This window comes from Malaya genurostris, chromosome 2 (genome assembly GCF_030247185.1).
Source record: "Malaya genurostris strain Urasoe2022 chromosome 2, Malgen_1.1, whole genome shotgun sequence".
Taxonomy (NCBI): Eukaryota; Metazoa; Arthropoda; class Insecta; order Diptera; family Culicidae; genus Malaya; species Malaya genurostris.
Window position 1 is genome coordinate 241,631,329 of NC_080571.1, and position 19,793 is coordinate 241,651,121.

At 35.9% G+C, this 19,793-nt stretch overlaps 1 protein-coding gene across 3 annotated transcripts in view; it reads right to left on the minus strand.

Annotated features, from left to right (window-relative positions):
• The window catches only part of LOC131428338 (cyclic nucleotide-gated cation channel subunit A), a 437,118-nt gene that overhangs the window by 169,095 nt on the left and 248,230 nt on the right, over positions 1–19,793 (minus strand). The window contains exon 1 of one of the 3 annotated variants that reach the window (XM_058592236.1): positions 7,850–8,192. The exons of 1 other annotated variant lie outside the window; for it this stretch is intronic. The gene's annotated coding sequence lies outside the window, so the exon portion shown is untranslated. Of the gene's footprint in view, positions 1–7,756; positions 8,193–19,793 lie in introns of those variants that run through there. One more of the 3 variants, XM_058592235.1, reaches the window with a different exon arrangement.

Genomic DNA, 19,793 nt, shown 5'->3' on the forward strand with positions numbered 1-19,793 from the left:
CACTCGTTCCCCTATAACAAGACGAAACCATAATAACGTCTGCTGGGATAATCAGTTCTCATTCTTTCAGCATTGAAAATTGAAAATCTAAGACTTTTGGAAAGAAAGAGTGTCCGGAATATGATAAATCGAAGGAATTACACCTCAGAATTTCTTTGGAAACAAACACTACATGCATTCAGTAAAATTTCCACTGAAAACCAGAAATAACTGAAAATATAAGAATGAAAGAAAGAACATAAACTGAAAGTGACATTTGATTCTCGTCATTTTCGTCTATTGTGACTCAATGAAAATGACTGTTTTTAGTTCTCATAAAAACACGCTCTTAAAAGTGATTTTTTTTCCTTTCTCTTTAGAAAGATAATAGATTTGCTGGTGAAATTGACTTTTGATCTTTGCTTCAGAGGCCCCCAGTGTTATATATCATTCGACTCAGTTCGACGAGATCGGAAAATGTCTGTATGTGAAGCTTTTAAAAAAAATTCTCACCGCGCAATTTTTCCGGAGATGGTTGAGTCCCTTTTTACATTCTTAAGCACATTTGAAAGCTACTTTTAGGTTGTGAATCATTTTCGAAGATCAAATGCCTGTCACTTCCGGTTCCAGAGATATAATGGTATAAGAGGCGAAACAGACAAAACGCCTTTTTATTCAACGATTTTGTTTTTAGGCTTTGTTAAGACGTAAAGCCGCCTTGAGCTAGTTTTAATATGATCAGTATCTAACGGGGAAACAAATTGGAAAACCGACATGTGAACACAATGATGTAATAAAATCTGCTTTTTTTAAAAAAAAAGAAACCAATAACCAAGTTCAATATTATCGTTGCTGATACTTTTGGTTTCGGAAATGTTGTTGAATATGCAAAGTAAGCGTTGAATCATGCTTTTTTGTACGAACCGAAAGATTTTGAATGAATTTACTTTAAAAATCAGTCCAAATTCGTGTCACAAATTATCCTAACAAAAAATAAGTTCTAATGAGACAGTTTGAATGACCAGAGAAAGACATTAACCACAATTTTCACAAACTTAGATTCAAATGAAAGGTCCAATAGACTGCTACTGAATTTTACCCCGATCCGATTTCCGGTTCCCGATTTGCACCGAAAAAAATGAAAAAACTCAATCTTCACAAACTTAGATTCAACCAAAAGGTCTTATGGTTCCATAGCTTACTATTGAACTTTATCTTTATCTGACTTCCGGTTCCGAAATAACATATGTGCAAATCTATGAGAAAAACGTGTTTAATCCACCTAGCAGTGAGATGATACCTTTTTTTTATCAATCCGCATCTGTTTTTTGCATGAATAATCTTCGGTGTTCGTTTTAAGCGACAATTTGAGATTTTAATCACTCATTACTCTGTAATGTCGAAACTGCAAATCGGATCGAATTTGAATCTAGAAGTGGGACAATCGATTAAACATTTCATGATATGTCGAAGTAAGTTCCATTTTAAAGTTTACGGTAATTTAAAGTACTTCCAGAGCCGGTATTCAGGAATCAGCATAACCTAAACCGATTCGTATGGCCATATGACGAATAAATTACAACAGTTTTGAGTTCAACTTTGAAGCTTTTCGGGATTGTCATCTTTTATATCGGATTGAATTTTAAAAATTCATCATCATGTAAGTCGAGAACCGGAAGTCATAATTGGATAGAATTAATTAATTTTTGTATGTATGTATAAAATTATTTAATTTTGTATATAAGTTTGTTTTAATTTGAATTTTTGTTTCTGAAATTTGATTAGGCTTTTTTGAGAAAACGATTGAGCTTTGAGAAACGATTTTATACTGGAACTGGAATTCTAAAATCGGTATGGCCGAAGTCAGATAAATTCACCTGAGTAGCTGTATAGTTTACATTTGTTTCAAAATATTTGAAAATCAGTGAAGACATCTTTGAGAAATCAAAGCACGAATTAAATTTTTAGGTGCCTTCTAATTCGACAACTGAATACCACTAAAACTGAAAAAAGTTAATTTTTTTATCGACTATCCAAATCTGCTAACCCGATAAACCTGATTAATTTATGTGGAATAGACATTTTTATAACAATCACTCTGTATCCCCGAAACCGGAAGTTGGATCTGACTGAAGAGTAAGATGTTTTATAGAATCCTGCAACTTTTCATTTGAATCTTAGATCGGTTCAGCCATCTACGAGAAGAATGAGTTACACAATTTTGACTTCGTTTCATATATCATCCTGTAGTTCCGGAACCAGAGGTCGGAACCAAACATAATGCAGGAACTTTGTTTGGGAGCATACGACTTTTCGTATGAATCTGAATTTGTAGAAAAGAAATTTTCCGAAAAAATTGAGTGAAATTATTTGTCACACACGCATTTGCTGATCTCGACGAACTGATTCGAATGGTATATGGATGATATGTTCTTCCAGCATTTACTGCTGTAAGTAGTTTAAAACAATATAATTAAAAAAATTCTGCCATCATCTGGTTTATATATGTCATATTCGAACGATTATGTTGCCAAAAACGAGTCGTGCTAAAATCGGTCCGAGGCTAAATGTAATGAAAAAGGATGCACACAGTCTTTTTGGTACTTAGAAACAATTGTATGTAACAGAATAAAAAATCGTGTTTTCCGTTGCTCCCAAGCTATTCTTTGTCATACAGCGCTCAAAACTCCCACTGCTGGAATAGGGGGAAAAGTCGCTTACACAAAAATTTCGATATCTCCGTTAAAAATGGACGGATTTTAACAATCTATGGCTTGTTGGATAGGTACCGTGCGGAATCTAAGTCTGAAAACATATTCTGTATTCAATGTCAATTGTGACAGATACTGTAAAAAAACTGAAAATTTTTACATAAAACTTCGTATAACTCAAAAAGTAAACATCCGATCTCAAAACCATTCAATAACGTTTTGGGTGACGGGGAGACCTTTCATTTGCGACTAGTTTGATCAAAATCGGTCCAGCCATCTCTGAGATCTCGACCTCTTAGTTGACAACACACATACAGACACACACATACACACACACACACAGACATTTGCTCAGTTCGTCGAGCTGAATCGATTGGTATATGTCATTCGGCCTCGGAAAAATTTTCTAAAGTTTGAGCGAATTCTATACCTATTTTTTATATATATAAAAAAAGGTAAAAACGCAATCTATTTGCTCAGAAATTTCACAACCGATTTTCACAAACTAGGATGCAAATAAAAAAATTAAATTTCCTTGATAAGTTCACAAAAAGTTGATCCTGAATCGACTTCCGGTTCCGGTATTACAACGCGATAAGTGAACAGTTTTCACTTATTTCACTTGATGGCAATACGAGGTGTACATTTTATATAAAACTTATTGGTAAATTCATCTAGTTGACAGAGCTTGTCAGTAAGTGGATATATAAATCTACTTTGGAACTACTAGTCCCCGGTTTCCACTTCCGGAAGCACCGGTAATAGTAAAAACAAGCTTCGAACACGGAACTCATTTCGATTTCTAAGTAACTGAAATTGAACTGATTTTCACAATCAGGATTCAAATTGAAGCTCTCATTGTCTTAAAAGATACCTTATGATCAAAAAAGAATCGGAATTTTCATTTTAAAATTCCCGCGCTTGTCCAATCGGTAAACTTTTATTCTCTCAACGTTGGCAACACTTTTATACACATTCTGTCAAATTTTGACGCATATCGTACGATTAGTTTTTGTTTGGCGTCTATACAAAGAAGTTGAAAAATTGTCGTGTGGCGATTTTTATAATGGATGAACAACAACGTGCGTGCATCAAATTTTGTGTTTCAAATGGATTTAAGTATTCCGAAACGTTGAAAATGTTAGAAAAGGCCTTTGGTGAATCGTGTCTAGGAAAAACACAGGCATACGAGTGGTATAAACGCTTCAAAGGTGGTCGTACAAGCTTGGATCATGATGAGATCCCTGGCCGCCCAACAACATCTGTTACTGAAGAAAACATTGAATCGGCGAAGCAAATCGTGTTGCAAAATCGTTCTGTACCGATTAGAGAGATTGCTGTGTTGTTGGGCATCTCTTATGGATCAGCCGAACACATTTTAACTGATGTTTTGGGTTTGAATCGCATCGCTTCTCGGCTGGTGCCAAAAAAGCTGACTCAATTATCTCTGAAACAACCCAATCGATTTTCGCAAACTTAGATTCAAATGAAAGGTCTTATAATATCCTAAAAATTTGTGAAACATTTTATCTGGATCCGACTTCCAGTTCCGGGACTAAAGCGTGATAAGTGGAAAATTACCAATTTTATTAGTATTTTTCCACGAACGATGGTTAAAAACAGGTACCATAAAACTGTCTGATAAATTCTTCTAGTTGGCAGAGCTTGTTAGTTTGTGGGCATGAAAACTTAATTCGACACTACTGGTCCCCTCTTTTTCTGTTCCGAGAGCACCGAAAGTGAAGAAGAAAACTCCTAAAACTAAATTCACTTCGATTTCTCTGCGATGCTTGAACCGATTTTCACAAATCTTGATTTGAATTAAAGTTCATACTATCTTTAAACCTACTGTGAAATTTCATCCGGATCCGACTTCCGGTTCCGCAGTTGCAGGGCGATGAGTGTCAAAGTTTTCAAATCGCCATATAGAGTAACAATATGTACAACACCGAAAGAAGAAGAAAACACAAAACTAATAATAATAATTCTATTACATATTTTATGCGCGGAACGACCGAAATTAGCTCTGCGCCTAATTCGTATTACTGTTTTTGAATTAGTTGATTTTAACAACAAAATTTCCAAAATAACTATAAAATTAGTTAAAATTGAGAATTTACTTTGCTGAAAAAAATCTTATTTTTAGAGAATGTGTTTAGTTGGTGAATATCCTGGACACAAACCAGCTATGTTTCAATCCAACACGAAATTCTCATTGACAACTAATTTTGTTATTAAAATCAGAAAATTCGTTTCTATTTATCTATCACCATCATTACTGAAGGACAGCACAAAGAAAACAAAACTGAAATGGGTATTATTAACAAGTTTATTAGCCAAAAACTCATGAGAAGTGTCAAAGCAAAACAATCCATTAAAAAGCTAAAAAGGACAGTCTTATTGAAACTGCTTGAAAATTGTTTTGATGTTTTTCGCATGTGTTCGATATATCTTTATTTCTATTTCTAAACCGATATGTAAAAATGTCGTAAACTGTTAGTGGAAATCGTATTTATTCAGAATTTGTGCGCGATTGTGCGTAATATTATTTTTACGCGGAACAGTAAAGTGAATTTCGAATGTTTCACTCTAATTGTGATGAAGTTTTTTTGTATCTTCAAACCTTCCGAGCTGCGCCGTCCGGTGAACTACTTGTATTCGGTTTTAGTTTTCCGAGTGCTCATAGTTTTCAGTGAGAATGAAGAAAACAGTGATTTAGAAGAAAAAAATTCAAAAAGATGTTTACGTTTCGTTTATGTCTTTTTCTCCAAAACAACATCGTATTTATACCTGCCAATATAGAAAAGACAACCGCGTCTGAAATTTTTTCGGCAGTAGTGTGCCATCTAGTGGCTAGTAGTCATTACGGTGTTACCGTTTCGGTGACAGGGCGCCATATAGCTGCAGATTGCAGAAGCCAATTCAACCATTCATATTGGTTGAAAACAACATTATATTTCTTTAATTCAACTAAAAATTTAGTTGAATGGAAATGAAATGTGCCTTAGCTAAGAAATGACAGCGCGATTAATTTGTGAATTCAACTAAAAAAAATAGTCATTTCAACAAATATTTTATCATTATTAAGGGAATGAGAATAAAAAATCTAAATCAGCAAAAGTAAGATTTTTTTAGTTGTCTCAAAAAATAACTAACTAAACTCAGCAAATCAACTAATTTTTTCGCGAAAATGCTGATTTCGGTCGTTCCGTGTGCTGTATAGCTTGACTTACATATGCAGAAGTAACAGAAACGCAGGTTCGTTTCGTTTGTTAGATTTCGTTTAATTGGTTTAATCGAAATAGAGCATGAGATAGTAAGTATAGGTTTAACTACGTTCAAAACTGTTCCAATTTGTAGGTCATATTTGTTGGTAGTAAACGAACCAACTTCGGCTATTCCGTTTATCTGAATCCGGTTTCGGAAGAATTGGAAATAGTGATCAAAAACTGAAAAAAAATCTCACTTACTTTTCATGGAGATTGCCAAATCGATTTTCACAAACTTATAGGTTCAAAAGAAAAGTCTTACAGTTTCATACGGAATTCCTTAATTTGTTCTGGATACTACTTTCGGTTCCGGAACTACAGGTTAAACAGGATTTATAGAGTTTGTGAGATTAGATCCGAACAAATTATCCTATTCCTATTCAATAAACAGTTGTTTTTGCGAATTTCACGGTTATATTTATGATGTAATGAGTAATATGAGAAAGGCATCATTACACCACTAGGTGAATTAAAATAAGTTTTTTAATAAAATTCCGGTTCTTTTTTGATCATAAGGTACTGTGCAATTTCATCCAGATCCGACTTCCGGTTCTAAAATTATAGGGTGATGAGTGTCAAAATTTTCAAAATGTCATACAAAATTATGCAAAACCAGAACGCGTCGGTACGTGCTTGTACGGAAGAAGAAAACACAACCGCCTAGCGCACAACGTGCTTTGTTTAAATTTGAAATGCGTGCAGCGTTGCCATATATAAATCTATATTAATTTGACATAACTTTTTGACCGAATTATCTAGTTTTTGAAAATATAGGTAATATGAGTAAGGTCATTATTACACCACTAGGTAGATTAAAAAAGGTTTTTTTTAATCGGTTCAGATCGCAAATTATTACATATATCATCCTCTAATTCTGGAACCGAACACCGATTTTAATTTTTAATTTTTACAGGATTTTAATTTTTAATTTTTATACAAATTAACAATTATGACTGTTGATTATAGTTTTGTCAATGCACGAATATTCTTTTTCTGAGTAGTGCAAAAAAACCGTGATTAAAAAAACAGAATTGGGCGTATGGAATTTAATTTTTTTCAGCAGCTTTTTTATAGCTAAAAGCAGTTTTAATAGAAATAGTTACAAAACTATTTCGAAATACTGTCAAATTTTTATTATCATACTGTGTCATATTCGAATGATTATGTTGCCAAAAATGACCCATTCTAGGTCGAAACGTGGCCAAATGAAGCTTACATAAGTCTGCGTGGGAATGTGCTAGATGTTAAACAGTTCCGAATAATAAATTAAATTCAACGAAAAACGCACTTGTTGTATAGTCTTTTTGAACGATATTCTATTTTTTTCGATTAAAGAGGTTTTACCCATGAGTTCTTTCGCCTCATCTGGCCAGGAAATCAAACCAAAACTTTGATATTTAAAACGTTAAACTTTGATACTAATACTATTCGAGCGAATAAAAAAAATAAAATATGTTACTTTCCATATTAGGAATTATTTAGTGAATTAAAAAAAATATTTAAATTTCGTTTTGAAATTTCTTATTTAATGAAATTTTGCTTCAATTCTAATAAAGTAATCTACAGTTGCTAGACCAGCCATAGAAAGGAAATAAATCGTTTTAATTATAAACGGGTTTATGGTTCATTTTTATTCGCCACTACATTGTGTGACAGGTCCAAAAAAATACATTTTTCGGCCAATGAGCAGCTAAAAGGAACGACCCAGCTCAGCACCTTTTTTTTGCAATAAAACACTCATATTCCTTCGGTCTGTCTTCGGCTTCAGTAGCATGGAAAAATAAACAATGTAATAACCTTCCGATGAATCACATTTTGGGCATCAGCAGATTCCCTCGTTACACTTTAACACTCCGTCATTTCACGCATGGAAGCATATCAATCACTCACGCTTCATCGACGTTTAATTGAGAATCAATCCGTTCGGAATCCGGCTGAACGGCCACGGTCACGAAGAAAACCCTTTTGCCGCCGTCTATTCGGAAACAAATAAACACTTTTCCAACTGGGTTTCACTGCTCCGGACGAAGATTGATGAACTCAGGCACAGAAAATGAAAAGACAAATACATCTTTCGAAGTTCCTTGCATCATCGTCACAACGGTGACCGGGTTGGCAAGGAGTTTTCCTTTCCGCAGAACTGGAAATTTACGCGCGCGAACTTTCCACCGGGTTATCACCGAAGCGTTGGTTAGAGTAAAGTTCCGCGCAACAGACTGGTCGAAACTAAACTTGAACGGCAGCGGCGTTGAGACGTTCGAAATAAACAACCGGTGATGCTCAAACTTCCTCGGGCTCACACCGACACACACTCCTAGCAGCGAGGATCGAACCCATCCTCCGCCTACCGCGCGTGCCATTGATAGTTGGCTCGATTCAAGAAGCTACTTGTCGGTCGGTGGGCCCAAGGCACGATGCGACAACTGCGATACGGACCACGCGCCACTAAGTGCTGCTGGTGTGGTTGTATCGGAACCGGAGTAGCATTGCACAGCCAGTGGACAGTAGTAGCATCATCATAATCATCATTCGTGGTAGCAATTGAATGCTTATCGCAACAATCGATTCGGCTTCTGGCAGTGCCTGAATGGGGATGACATCGATTGAAGTCGGCGATGTGCTCTTGACTGCCTGGCGAGGGATGAATTTTAATTGGTGGACATAGTTTGAAGCGGTTTTTTTTTCACTTGCGAATTCTAGTATAATTAAATTGGAACTTTTTTCTAGGTGTTATACGGGAGATTTGTTCGAAAGATACTTTATTTTTTATATACGATACAATGGATAGTTCTGCCATCAACAGATCATAACATAATTCTATATCAACTGTATCTTTTTTTAATACCGGCGTTATATTTTTGTTTTGGCGTAGAGCTACGTGGGATGATTATTTAACAAATTGAGAGTAAACTGTTGTCAGACTGTTGTCAATATCACGTTAAATAGATAAACATCATTTCAATAGTGCAAATTAGGTATAATTCTAATCACGAAATACTATACCGCTTAGTTTTTGAGGCAATCAAAATTTTACTTCATTGTTTTCTTCTCTCGTATACCTTCTGCTTATTACGTACCCGGAGTTTGTTAACTACATTTACTAATTAAGTAGCAGGTCTTTTTTGTGTGTTGGTACATCCTTTTTAGACATCTGGTACTAATTTAAGCGCAATCACACAATAGTTTGTTAACGGCAGCAGTTAAAGTGAGACTACCTTAAGAGCATTTGGTGGATATAGGCTGAATCAGCACCGCTTGTACGTTTTAATGGGCCCGGGGGCAAGATTTATTTATGTGTCCCTAACTAACTGAATGATCTGGTTTTTACTTGACGGGTTCTATTAAGGGCCCCCTAAGACCGTGGGCCCGGGGGGCACGTGCTCCTGCTACCTCGGCCTTCGATTCATTTCATTATGACTCGTGAGAAAATCAGTTTAAGAGATTTTCTAAAATGAATAGTGATTGAAAAATCACTTCCGAGATTTTCATTCATGAGACTAGCGTCTACTAGACTCTGAACCTCTGAACTTTCACAAGTGATTTTTTGTGTCTCCGAAATTTAATGACAAATATTCACATACAGAAATATCGCTGAAGCAATAGTCGAGAGGGAGAAGAGTGTCCGATGATATTTCGATGCTGCATATCCACTACGCTTCAGTTCGACACCGATGCATGATTTAATTATTATAGGGGAGAGTGTTCGGTTACCGGCATCCTTTTCTTTTAAGCTTATAATTTCTGACCAAGTGCACATTATGCGGACATATATACATCAATGTAAAGCTAAAGTCTCTAGCTAGCAACTTAATAAGAAACTAAGTTGATTTAATCGATTGAAAAAACTTTAATATCAATTGAGTAAAGTGATAAATTTTGGCCATTACAAAAAAAGGTGTTCGGATACCGGCACCCCAAGAAATTTCGCTAAAAATGGAAAAATGTAAGTGAAGACTGCAATTGTTCAAAGAAAAAATGGAATTTATTCTTTTCGGAGGCGTTTTCGGACAAAAGTATTAATTGCCTGATGGAGACTTCGCCTTGGCTCTCTTGGCCAATGATTTGGATGGTGGCGCCTTTGGTGTTTTTTATTTTATTTTATTTTATTTCTGAAGCAGGGAAAAGTCCACTGAAGATAAGTTATTATCAATCTAACACTGTGTCTCCAGTAGGCATAAAACCTCCTCATCTTTTGTACCAACAGATTTCAGAATATCCAAATGATACATTTCATATTATTAACTATTATAACATGTTGCATATCATTAACCATTATAACTACATAGCTAAGTACTTAGAACTAACGATCAACTTCTAAAGAGATAGTGTTCGACTAAACAATTTCCTGATAGTATCACGAGTTAGATGAAAGTCGAACTGACTTGAACAGCTATTGAACACTCGGCACATACTGACAAATGACTCGTTGTGGTCATAGTTGGCTCTGGCGGCAGGAATGCGTAGAAAAGGATGAGTTCGAAGACAACGACGACGAATATCAAAATCTAGCAAACGTAACAGCTCCGAGCAATCAATTCGTGACTGGAGAAGATCAGCAATGAAAACTGCCTTGAACACATTTCTGCGAACGGACAGTAGATCGAGATCTATGAGCTTGCAGCGATCTTGGTAACTCGAAAGATTTATGGGGTCTCTCCATGGTAGTTGGCGAAGCGCAAAACGAATAAATTTATGTTGAATATTTTCTATGCGTTGAATATCGTTTTGAAAGCAGAGTGACCAAACCACAGCTGCATATTCTAGTGTAGAACGGACCAAAGCACAATATAATGCTTTGAGGCAATATATGTTTTTGAAGTCTTTCGTCACACGGAAGACGAACCCTAACAGTTTCGAGGCTTTATTGATGGTATATTCAATGTGCTGTTTTTTTTTTTAAATAACTATTTATTGGAATATGAGTTAAAATTAAATTATTAAGATTTAAATTGGGTGTTCAGCCACAAGTGGTGACTTTTCAGCCCTATTATAAATATGATTTGGTTATTACCATGAGGACATTATTTGCTTCCGCAATTCTGAGATTTTTGTGTAGGGAAAATTCTAAACCTACTTGTATTGTGTAATGGGGAAAAGGAACTTATATACTAACTTACTAACTAATACAGAGAGCGAATCGATTCAATTGAAGATTGCATCGATTTTTGTCGGAATTTGCTTATAATATTATGTGACATTACATCTAATGGTTCTATATTTGTGAGTCTGTGTAACTCACTTGTACTAAACCAGGGAGGACGCTTCAAAATCATTTTCAGAATTTTATTCTGAATCCTTTGAAGCGTTTTCTTCCTGGTGGAACAACAACTTGACCACATTGGTACTGCATAAAGCATGGCTGGTCTGAAAATTTGTTTATAAATTAACAACTTGTTTTTAAGACAGAGCTTAGAATTTCTGTTTATAAGAGGATATAAACATTTAATATATTTATTACACTTTGCCTGGATTACTTCAATGTGATCCTTGAAAGTGAGTTTTTTGTCATACGTTAAACCTAAGTATTTAGCTTGATCAGACCATGTCAATTCCAAGCCATTCAATTTGAGAATGTTATTATTGTTTGGTTTAAGAAAAGAAGCTCTTGGCTTATGAAGAAAGATAATTAATTTGCGTTTTTGCTGCATTTGATTTAATTTTCCATTTTGACAGATAATCACTGAAAATATTTAAACTTCTTTGTAGGCGACTGCAGATCACTCTTAGATTTCTACCTGTGGCTAACAGACTTGTGTCGTCACAGAATAGCGATTTCTGACAACCAACGGGTAGATTTGGAAGATCAGAAGTGAAAATATTATACAAGATTGGAGCTACACTCGAACCCTGCGGAACACCGGCTCGTACGGGTAGCAATTCAGATTTACAATTCTGATAGCTAACCTGAAGAGTACGATCAGTTAAATAATTTTGAATCATTTTGATCAAATAAGTAGGAAACTGGAAATCAGACATTTTTGCTATTAAACCTTTGTGCCAAACACTGTCGAATGCTTTTTCTATGTCTAGAAGAGCAACTCCAGTGGATAACCCAGAAGATTTATTTGCTTTTATCATGATCGTTACTCTGACAAGTTGATGAGTAGTTGAATGTTCATGACGAAATCCAAACTGTTCTGGTAAAAAAATTGAATTCTCATTTATATGAGACATCATTCTCAACAAGATAATTTTTTCAATAAGTTTACTGATAGAAGAAAGTAAGCTAATTGGTCGATAACTTGATGTTTCTGCTGGATTGTTATCAGGTTTCAGGATAGGAATTACTTTGGCGTTTTTCCATCTTTTTGGGAAGTAAGCTAATGAAAAACACTTGTTGAAAATTTTAACCAGGAGTCTCAAGGCAACATCAGGAAAATTTTTAATAAGAATATTAAAAATTCCATCATTACCAGGAGCCTTCATGTTTTTGAGTTTCCTAATAATTGATTTAATTTCGTCAAAATTCGTCTCAATAATGTCATCGTGTGATAACACTTCGGTTGAAATATGCTCATATTTCAGTGAGACTTCATTTTCAATAGGACTCACAACGTTCAAATTAAAATTGTGTACACTCTCAAACTGCTGAGCAAGTTTTTGAGCTTTTTCGCCATTTGTAAGAAGTATTTGATTTCCTTCCTTGAGAGCAGGAATTGGTTTCTGAGGTTTCTTAAGAACCTTAGAAAGTTTCCAGAAAGGTTTAGAATATGGTTTAATTTTTTCAACTTCATTAGCGAAATTTTCATCGCAAAGTAGTAAAACTATGTTTAATTTCTTTCTGTAAATCCTTAACTATGTTTTTCATAGCAGGATCACGAGAAAGTTGATATTGTCGTCGATGAACATTCTTCAACCGAATGAGCAGTTGAAGATTGTCATCGATGATAGGAGAATTTAATTTAGTTTGAGCTTTGGGAACTGAAAGATTTCTAGCTTCGATAATGTAATGATTCAAATTATCAATTGCTGTGTCGATGTCCGCAGAATTTTCTAAAATAGTTTCATGATCCACATGATTTTCAATGTGAGATCTGTAATCCAACCAATTAGCTCTATGATAGTTGAATATAGAACTAATTGGATTAATTATAGCTTCGTTGGAAAGTCTGAATGTTACAGGAAGATGATCTGAGTCAAAGTCAGCATGTGTAATCGGTTCACTACAAATGTGTCTTTGATCCGTGAGAACCAGATCAATTGTAGACGGGTTTTTCACGGAAGAGAAACAAGTAGGATTACTGGGATGAAGAACTGTGAAGTAACCAGCTGAGAGTTGATTATGAAGTATTTTACCATTACTGTTATTTTGCCTACAATTCCACTGGACATGCTTAGCATTTAAGTCTCCAATTACGAAAAATTTCGATCGATATCTTGTGAGTTTTTGCAAATCGCCTTTAAAGAAATTTAGTTGTTCGCCGGTGCATTGGAATGGCAAATATGCTCCAGCGATGAAATAAATTCCATGAATGGTTTCAACTTCGATTCCCAAGCTTTCAATAAGTTTAGTATTGAAAGAAGGTAAAATTCGATGTTTAATTTGACGTTGGACACAAATGGCAACTCCACCACCCATTCCAGTAAACCTGTCAAATCGATGAACCACATAATGTGGATTACTTTTCAATTTGACATTTGGTTTAAGAAAAGTTTCTGTCACAATGGCAATATGGATTATGTGAACTTCGAGAAAATTATAAAATTCATCTTCACTCGATTTCAAAGATCGAGCATTCCAATTTAAAATATTCAAATGATTATTTAACATCACTGTTAAATTTTAAATTCATTATACTATTATTTGCAAATTTCCATCCGATTTGAAATGCTTCAAAAAGTGATGAAGTCGAATTCATTTGGATGATCATTTGAAAAAGTTGATCTTGTAGGTAGATCATTTTATTTTCAGTTATATCGCCTAAATCGACTTCATTTAAAGAAGCGAATGGCATTGAAGGAATATTTGTAGGTAGACTGCCATTAGAAGAAGATGATTTGGCCGGTCTACCTATTAATAAATTGTTTTCGTTAGAAGATGGACTGCAAGGCGGTCCTGTGTTTTGATTATTTACATTAGAAGAAATAGGTGGTAGATTTCTACCTAATATACCAGCATAACTGACATTAGAAGAAGATGATGACGAGGTCGATCTACCTGTCAATAAATTGTTTTCGTTAGAAGACGAATTGGCAGGCTTACCTGTTTTTTGTTTTAAATTCGAAGAAATAGGTGCCTTAGAAGAATTAGGCGTGGCATTTGTAACGGTTTTTTGATTTTCAGGTATGTTCTGTAAATTTAAGGTCGTTGATTTGACTTGATGTCTAAGCGAACGAGCGTTTAAAATTTTTTCCCTGACAGGACATTTCAAATAATTGGATTTATGATTTTCATTCCAATTTGTACATGAAAATTTATCAGTGGTTTCATTCATTGGACAAACGTCTTTCGAATGCGATTTACCACAATTCAAACACCGTATATTCATATGACAATTTTTGGTCCCATGGCCGAAGCCTTGGCAACGACGACATTGCGTTAAGTTTCCAATACGATTATGCCGTTTATAATGTTCCCAATGAATTTTAATGTGGGAAATGAAACGTACTTTTTCTAAAGTTTTCAAATTGTTTACATCACTTCGATTGAAGTGTATTAGGTAAAGTTCATGGGAAATTCCAGAGCGTGGTTTAGAAGTACCATTCGCTCCTTTTTTCATAAGTATTACTTGGGAAGGGGCAAAACCAAGCAATTCTTTGATTTCATTTTTAATTTCATCAATACTTTGATCATTTGATAAGCCTTTCAAGACAGCCTTGAAGGGTCTGTCTGATTTTATATCATATGAATAAAATTTATGAAGTTTCTCGAACAAATATCGAATAAGTCGTTCGTAATCTTCCAATCCATCAACTAAGACTCGACATTCTCCTCTTCGTCCGATTTGAAATGAGACTTTTACTTCCGGGAGAAAAGTAGAAAGCCCAGTATGGAATGCTTTGAAGTCGGAAATCATCACCGTCACTGGTGGCATAGATTGTTGTTTCTTCCCAGAACGACAAGCGTCCATTTTGGGAATTTTTGAAGAATTTTCTTCTATGTTGCTACAATCGGATTCAGGAAGAATCTCGTAAATATTGTTAGACGGCATAGGATCAACGGAAGGGAAATCCGTCCGTTGTCTTTTATTTTTACATTCAGATTCTATAAGATCGTGAATGTTATTAGAAAAATGTTGAATAACGGATTGTGATTTATTCCGTATTGAATTATTTTCAGCCTTAGGCTTGTTGCCTTTCCGATTGGACGCAGGCATTTTTGAAATGAATGGAATTTTGAATAATAGTTCTTTGAATAGCTAGCCTTTAAAAAGGCTGATTAATTTCTTAGTCACTCTAATATCACTCTTCGTATCACTTAGTCACTCTAATATCACTCTTTGTATCACTTAGTCACTCTTTGTATAGCCTTGGCTGACTAATTGTTAGTCTTTAAAAAGACTGTTAGTGATTCAGGTAGCCTTGAAAAAGACTGAAGCCCTTAATCAATGAAACTCTAGGTAGCCAGAAAAAAATTCCAGGAGCCAAGAGCTATATGCGTGCGGTGCGAACGACTGTTCAACACCGACTGACTCAATGTGCTGTTTGTAATTCATTTTCGAATCCAAGATAACTACCAAGTCTTTAATACACGATTCTCGTCTTAGAACAGTTTGTAAGATCGTGTAGTCGAATTCAATCATAGAAGGTTTGCGAGTGAATGAGATAACAGAACATTTTGAAGCATTAACGGTCATTCGGTTTACTCTACACCAATTTGTAAAAATGTCCAGTTGTGACTGCAATAATCTGGCGTCTTCGACGGTTTTGATAAGGTGAAAGAGTTTGAAATCATCTGCATACGATAACCTCATGCATTTTAGCAAAATGTTTGAATCGTTTAGGTAGAGTAAGAATATGAACGATCCAAGATGACTGCTTTAAGGAACTCCGGAGCTGACCGTAAATGGACACGCAGTGCAATCTCCTATTTTCACTGACATGTCACGATCGGTTAAATATGAGCACAGCCAATTAAAAAAAGTCCATTGAATCCAAGTCTACTCAATTTAGAAATTGTGATTGATCTTGTCGAAAGCAGCAGAGAAATCAGTATATATAGCATCTACTTGCAGGGATTTTATGATAAATGAAGTGAAAGATACGAGATTTGTAAGGAGTGTATCGATAAGTAGTTAGCAACATTCAAACAGTTATGACTCTGAAATGGCTTAATTGCAGCGTGTTTTGCGGTGACATGTTTGTTTACATGTCAATAACAGCTGCGCAATCGATTGGTTTCGGTACGGTATATCGTTTCAAATTGATCCGGAAACGCGAAAGAAAATTCTGCACACTTGGTGCTCAGAAAGTGGTGTCACGTACAACGAAATTGCAAAACGGGTGAAAGTGTCCAGTGTCGAAAATATTATCGAGAAGTTCGGTAAGACCCTTTCCATGAAGGATTTGCCCCGATCCGGTAGGAAAACGGGTCCCTGCCAGCCCAGCCGGGACTTAAAAGTGGTTGAGTACATCAGGAAAAACCCATCGGCGTCGACGCGGGATATGGCCAAGCACTTCAACACCAGCATTGAGATGATTCAACGGACCAAAGTTCGGAACTCCCTGAAAACGTACAAGAAACAGAAGGTGCCGAATAAGTCCCTGGTACAGCAAGTTCAGGCTAAAACAAGAGCGCGAAAACTGTATAACCGGATTCTACAGAATAAAGACGGATGCATCCTGATCGACGACGAAACCTACGCCAAGAAAGACTCTCGAGCGCTGCCCGGACCGCAATATTATACGAAATCGGTGTACCAGGACCTGGACGACGCTGACACCACGGTGGCGATGGAAAAGTTTGGGCAGAAGGTGTTGATCTGGCAAGCAATTTGTACCTTTGGTTTGCGTCGATTTTCTTCACGAAGGGCACAATTAATGCCAAGGTGTACGAAGAAGAATGTTTAAAGAAGAGAATGCTGCCACTGTACAGAAAGCATAAGGCTCCTCCTCTCTTCTGGCCGGATTTGGCTTCAGCCCACTACGCCAACTCCGTTGTACAGTGCTTGTCAAAAAATAATGTACAATTCGTGGAAAAGGACATCAGCCCACCGAACTGCCCGGATCTTCGGCCAATTGAAAGGTATTGGGCAATTGTCAAGCGGCAGTTTCGGAAGGAAGGTACAGTGTCCCAAAACATGCAGGAGTTCAAAAAAACTGGACAGCTGCAACCAGAAAAGTCACAAAAGTAACTGTGCAGAATTTAATGAAGAATGTCAAGTCCAAAGTGCGAGCGTTTCACAGAAACTAGGATTTTCTTCAATATAATCAGTGAAATGCATAAAAATGTAATTTTTCTACAATATATCGAAAACTGATGTCAAAATATGTTTTTTTCGCTTTTTTATTCAATAATCAATGCTGCTAACTACTTTTCGATACACTCGTTAGTAGTAGATCGTTTCGGCAAAAAACCGTGTTGACTTTCAGATATATTTTAAGCAATTATGTGTGTTGATATGGTGGTCTTCCACCGGCTTCGCGGCATTGAAAATGTTACTGCAGTCAAATTTATTGGCTTCTTATCCACTAAGCAACGTTTAATGGCATTAAGCAGTGCATTAAAAGTATTTTTCCTTGACTTAGACAATTTGTTTGAAGTCGTCATGGCCAATAGAACCAGAGAATCAAAGTTTTTACTTATATAACGGATTATTGAAGCCGTCAAATTGTCCACGTGTTGCATATCACCAGAGATGCCAGGTAATAGAATGAGTTTAGCTAGCAAAAACGAAAGGATCGCGCCAATTTTCGCAAGTCTGCAATTTCTCAAATCAAAGTTTAGAAAGTCTTTAGACGAAAAACGGTTTACATAGTGGGGGTTAGGGTGTTTTGATTTATCGATCAAGTTCGAAGGAAAGATGACGGATACTTTCGGTATCAAAGATATAATCGTAGAAGGGTAGGGTGCCGGTATGTTCGAGCCTCGATCTGGAAGGATTCTTAGTGTCAGCCATACAATGGTACTGTACCATCACCGGAACGGAACTTCAGCTTCCGTCAAAATTAGTTCAATACTTCCGTTACCGGAACGTTCACACGTTCCGTCTCTTACAAAGTTTCGTGTCGGTGACGTTATAAGTGAATAAGAATACATGTAATTAATTATGACGCTGACGGTGACGAAAGTTGACTGTGACGGATCGTCTGAATCGGACTTAAACCGCACATTTTTTATCCGCACAATTTTCTCTGCGATAACTCAAACCGATTTTGACAAAGCAAGGCTCGTTAGAAAGATTCACATTTAAATGTCCCTTTTGCAAAGAAAAATTGTAAAAAAACAATTGTAAATATATCTCTTGAAGTGAATTTTTACAGCACAAGGATGTAGCGCGTAGTAGATACTAGACGCATCGATAGAGTACAATAAGTTAGAACACGTCTATGCTCGATCTACGCGTCTTTCAAGGGCGATCACTCCACTCTGATCAGTAGTAAGATGCACTTGCATGACAAAATCCACTGAATAATTGATTAGAACTAAAAAAATAAAGCAAGTGAACCCAAACTTTTGACCGGTAGTGTATTTGGGCTCAGTTAAAAGTGCCCGGGTTGGTGGTTCAATGCATAGGACGCTGGTCTTACAAGCCAGTTGTCGTATGTTCGAGTCCCGACCTGGAAGGATTCTTATTGTCAGTAGGATCGTAGTACTAGCCATGCAATGATTCTGAACGCTAAGAATCGGCTGCGAAGTCTGTTGAAACAGAAAGGCAAAATTCAACAAAGGAATGTGATGCCAAGGCAAAAATAAAAGCGACAAATCGACCAATGATCAAGTTGGATTCTGGAAATGTTACTGTCGTTTGTTTTAAAGTACACTTTTGTGAAATATCCGAATCAATCTTTATGTACCTAAATTTGAGTTAAAACTTACACCAACGAAAAAATTTACAAACGGCTGGGGAAAAATATTATCTCGACCGGTTTTCCGAAAAGAAAAGATTCACAGCCAAAAACTATTAGATTCACAGCTGACGTAAATTCACATATGGCACAATTCATAAGAACGTAATTCGAAAAAATGATTGCATTTCACAAGAATAATTTGAATATGCGCTTAATATACCCCACCTTTCAAACTGGTGTGTTTCAACACTTGAAATATATCCGAATGCATTAAACATGTGTTGAATCAACTAAAAATGTGTCACTTTTAACGCAGGAATATATCGGATAGGTGCTCACAAGTTCCTATCTCATGCCTCCCCTGGCGTCTATGGTGACATTTGGTCAATAGAACGGCATCGCCTGGGTTCTATCCCCTGTTGCGTTAGTAACAGAATGAGAGGATGCGAATTGGTTTGTATGTAATAACTCCAATGGAATACAAAAAAATATTTCAACTATTTCGGCTCGCCGTTCTATTGCTGATGTGAATTTAAACACCTTAATGTGGTTTTAAATTAACGTTAATTTATACAGTCTTTTTTCAACTTGTTTTTATAAAAACCGTTTGAAAAATTCTTTGCATTATACATAAATTAGCATTTTCATTTAATCCCTAAATTATTGAACGTATAAAGAAAAATAAGTCTTATGAGTACAGTAGCTGCTTGGGAATAAAAAAAAAATCTGTTCTTATCATTAATGTGTTATGTAGGATTGTCTATAGGAAAAATATTCATATGTGTGCAATAGCAATAGAACATTGGATGCAAACTGGAGTATTGGTAAGTTTAAGGAATCAAAAGTCTTTCTGAAATGTTTGAATCCATTTGATGCCAACATT